We start from the raw sequence: 4935 nt of genomic DNA on the forward strand, positions 1-4935 counted from the left end.
TAGAGGGTAATGGTATTCGTGTGAGGAAGTGACGAATTCTGAAGATTCCGAAGACAAGAGGAAGGTTCATCAGAAAAAGGAGCAAAGTTGTGGGAAGCAACCACAATACTCTGAAGAAAGCATCAATCAAAACTCATGCTTTGCCTCAACAGAGGAGTACTTTAGTACATAAGAAGCATGAAGGTGAGAAATATGGTGATTATGGTGAAGCTGAAGCAGATCCATAGTCAATATAAAAGAGGGAATGCATGGGAAATCACTTTGGATACTATATTCATAGTGGTTTTCTTGCAAAATAAACCCTGAAGGAAAGAAGATGACATAGGAAACCATAGCAGATATAAGAAGACCACAGTTGGTATCAGAAGACCACAGTTGTGGTATAGGATCAATACTGCGAGATAAAGTCGAAGATGTCTCGTCCAGTTGATAAGAATCTATAATAGAATCCAATTTTAGTTAACAAATAGCCACAATTGGTATCAAGTAGTCCATAATTCGATTATTTGTACCAAGAAGTTGTGAACAAATAAAATTTTGTCAGCCAAATAACTATGACTTATAATCATTCAGCCGAAGGATTCACATGGGATGTCCACAATTGAGTGGATACACCACAAACATTCTTCGCGAGACCTTAGAAGAAGTACAAACCAGAAGTTAGTACCAGACCAATATTCTAACCATAAGCCCAATGGTTGGACGAAAAGGAGTTGAAGACCATAAGAAAACTCCAAGGGGTAGAGTAAAGATTGAGTTGGATGTACAATGACTCAATACTTTGAGCAAAATAGAAGAAGAATGTCTGAACTGAGAGGAAGTTCGATCTTATTTTCATAAGATTATCGAACACTACTTTCAGAAGGATGTCAGACCGGAAGCCGAGGTTCATACCTCGCGAGGAAGTAATAATTGGATTATCACTTGAGCAAGTGAGTAATATCTACTCAGAAGTACTTAAGCTCAAGTCAGCTAATTTTAATGAAGTTTGACGAAGGAAATACCGTAGACCAATAAAGCCAAGGTGGCCAAAGAATGAAGAAGATTGACCATATCAAAATTAAATACTAATTGAAAGATTCCTTTCATGGAACCTAAAGAACCAAAATAGTTATAGGTATCAACTATAATCCCTGATTGGATAGACTAAATGATTCTAATCCATTCTTAGTGACATAAACCGTCAAGACCATTTCCATGGTAAATACCTTACTAAGTACCATTACTATAGTTTTAGCCAGTAATGGGAAATAGAATAAACCTTATAAAAGTCTTGTAGAACCAAGTTTTTGGATAAACCATTAGGAGTATGTTATCAAATTAGTCTTCAGTTAAGACTAGCAGCACCAGAAGAAGTCCCCAATCATTGAATCTTCAATGACAAAGGAAACAAGATTACAATATTGAAAGAAATCATGGAATTGAACTAAGAAGCCATTGCTCAGAGACAGACACTAATGGATTCCAGGAAGAATCTGGACAAGGGATATATTCAATTATACCCACCAAGATCACCATGGAGTTCAAGAAAAGATTTAGTCTGCACAAGTCAGATCCACGCTTCGGAAACGTGAGAAATTTCAAACTTCGAGGACGAAGTTTAGTTTAAGGGGTAGAGACTGTAATATCCCAGGATTTGGGGTTACAAAAATAGAGGAAACAGATGTGTGCATTGCATTCATGCATAGAAAATCTGAGGAATTTTCGTGCTTTAAAGTAAAACAGATCACGATGAATCGAAGTTTCACTTGACCTTGGTGGAATTGAAGTAGCTCATCAAGTCAAGCGCTATAAACCTCAATGTGACTTTGTTTAAAACTTTGTTTTGGGTAGAGATGATTTGATCTAAGGGGTTAGATCAAATGGAATTAAAACTAACACAAGAATATATGAATCAAGGAACAACTACTGGATCTTATTAAAGATCATAACATGGAATTCCTTGCCATAACATATGAACACCAATTCAATTGCAAATCAAGTAACAAGAAAATGGAGAAACCATTCTTGACTTATCTTTTCCATGTTTTAAACTAATCCTTGATCCTACCATGAACCTCATGGTATTCATTCTATTTCAATCTTGGAAACAAGACAAGGAGATCAACTCTAGAAGTATATATTCTTCTCTATTTACATATTATTATACATCAAACCTAGAGAGGTGAGAGTTCTATGTTATTTAGAAGAGAAGCAATGACAAACTTTGAGCTAAACCTTGGATATACATCCATATATTCAAATCATTATCTTTTAGAAGAACCCTAGGATATTATTCAAGAAAATCCCTAGAGAGAGAACCCATTTATGTTAAACATAGATATTGATGGTCACATCATTCTCTATGGAGCCTAACCTCAGGTTAGTATTAAAGTCCTTCCAAATGAGAGAGACTAATCATACCCATCTTAGCTTTACCTATTAATGAATAAACACTACAAGAAAAGTTGCCATGGCCGACGAAGTTGAAGTCGCACCGTGGTTGCTGGTGTACCATGGCTGACGATTTTGGGTCTGTCCGTTGTGCATGTCAAAACATTTTTTTTCTCGTTTTTGAGGCCACCTAGCCCGACGAAAACGGCCAAAACGTGGCGTATGGTGGCCCGGGACGTGGTGCATCTCGAATTCTCGGGTTCGCCGGCCGAGTCAACGCAAATCCGCACCGCCGAGGGATGTAGGGCCCGGATGGCAGCCTCTCCGGCATTGTTTTTTTCTCGATCGCGCCATCTCGTTCAACGCTCTCCGATCGAGCCGTTTACGATGCGGGATCATGGGTCCCGCATGTCATCCTCTATGAACCAAAATTCTTTCTATTCTTGGATTTTTTTGACCCCCGGTTTCTCGGCTACTTCCCTTTTCTTTTGATCCCTTGCCGCCTCTCAAACGGTGATACCGCTGCTGCTAAATGGGACCCGCATGTCATCCTCTATGTACTATAAAACTTTCTTTTCTTGGATTTTTTTTTGCACCTCAAATTTGGTCACTTGCCTTTTTCTTTCGATCCCCTGCCGCCTCTCAAACGGTGATACCGCTGCTGCTAAATGGGACCCGCATGTCATCCTCTATGTACTATAAAACTTTCTTTTCTTGGATTTTTTTGGCACCTCAAATTTGGTCACTTGCCTTTTTCTTTCGATCCCCTGCCGCCTCTCAAACGGTGATACCGCTGTCGCTAAATGGGACCCGCATGTCATCCTCTATGTACTATAAAACTTTCTTTTCTTGGATTTTTTTGGCACCTCATGTTTGGTCACTTACCTTTTTCTTTCGATCCCCGCCGCCTCTCAAACGGTGATACCGCTGCTGCTAAATGGGACCCGCATGTCATCCTCTATGTACTATAAAACTTTCTTTTCTTGGATTTTGTTTAGCACCTCATATTTGGTCACTTACCTTTTTCTTTCGATCCCCTGCCGCCTCTCAAACGGTGAGACCGCTGCTGCTAAATGGGACCCGCATGTCATCCTCTATGTACTATAAAACTTTCTTTTCTAGGATTTTTTTGGAACCTCATATTTGGTCACTTGCCTTTTTCTTTCGATCCCGTGCAGCCTCTCAAACGGTGATACCGCTGCTGCTAAATGGGACCCGCATGTCATCCTATATGTACAATCAAGTTTCTTTTCTTGAATTATTTTTGGCTCTCGATATTTGGTCACTTGCATTTTTCTTTCGATCTCATGCCACGTTGAGGACCCCGCAGGCTCATGGGACCCGCATGTCATCCTCTATGTACTATAAAACTTTCTTTTCTTGGATTTTTTTGGCACCTCATATTTGGTCACTTGCCTTTTTCTTTCGATCCCCTGCCGCTTCTCAAACGGTGATACCGCCGTCGCTAAATGGGACCCGCATGTCATCCTCTATGTACACTCAAGTTTCTTTTCTTGAATTATTTTTGGCTCTCGATATTTGCTCACTTGCATTTTTCTTTCGATCTCATGCCACGTTTGAAACGTTGAGGAACCTCGCTGGCTCATGGGACCCGCATGTCATCCTCTATGTGCTATAAAAGTTTATTTTCTTGGGTTTTTTTTCACCCTCTCGATTTTTGGCTATTTCCTTTTTCTTTTGATCCCCCGCCGCCTTGGAAACGTTGAGTAAGCCGCTGACTCATGGGACCCGCATGTCATCCTCTATGTACAATCAACTTTCTTTTTCTTTTGATCTCAAGCCGCATTTGAAACGTTGAGACCGCCGTCGCTAATTGGGACCCGCATGTCATCCTCTATGTACAATAAAGTTTTTTTCTTGGATTATCTTTGGCTCCCGATATTTTGTCACTTGCCTTTTTCTTTCGATCTCATGCCGCCTTTGAAACGTTGAGTAAGCTGCTGGCTCATGGGTCCCGCATGTCATCCTCTACGAACAATAAAAGTTTCCTTTCTTGGAGTTATTTTTGACCCCTAATTTCTGGCTATTTGCCTTTTTCTTTTGATCTCCTGCCCCCTTTGAAACGATGACGACGCAGCTGGCAGGTCGGTCCCACATGTCATCCTCTATGAACAATAAAAGTTTCCTTTGATGGATTTATTTTGAACCCCTAATTAATTTCGGGATATTTTTTTTTCTTTGATCCCCTGCCGCCTTGGAATCGTTGAGGATGCTGCTGCCTCATGGGTCCCGCATGTCATCCTCTCGTAACGGTAAATGTTTCTTTTCTTGGATTTTGTTGACCAAACGATTTTTGGCTTATTTTTTCTTTCGATCTCCTCGCAGCCTTTAAAACGCCTCGTGGCGCCGCCGGCTCACGGTCCCACATGTCAACCTCTATGAACAATAAACGCCGAGGATGCCGCTGCCTCATGGGTCCCGCATGTCATCCTCTCGTAACGAAAATGTTTCTTTTCTTGTATTTTTTACCAACAGATTTTTGGTTTATTTTTTCTTTCCATCCCCCGCCGCCTTTAAAACGTTGACGACGCCGTCGGCTCA

Source organism: Lolium rigidum, chromosome 7 (assembly GCF_022539505.1).
Source record: "Lolium rigidum isolate FL_2022 chromosome 7, APGP_CSIRO_Lrig_0.1, whole genome shotgun sequence".
NCBI classification, from domain to species: Eukaryota; Viridiplantae; Streptophyta; class Magnoliopsida; order Poales; family Poaceae; genus Lolium; species Lolium rigidum.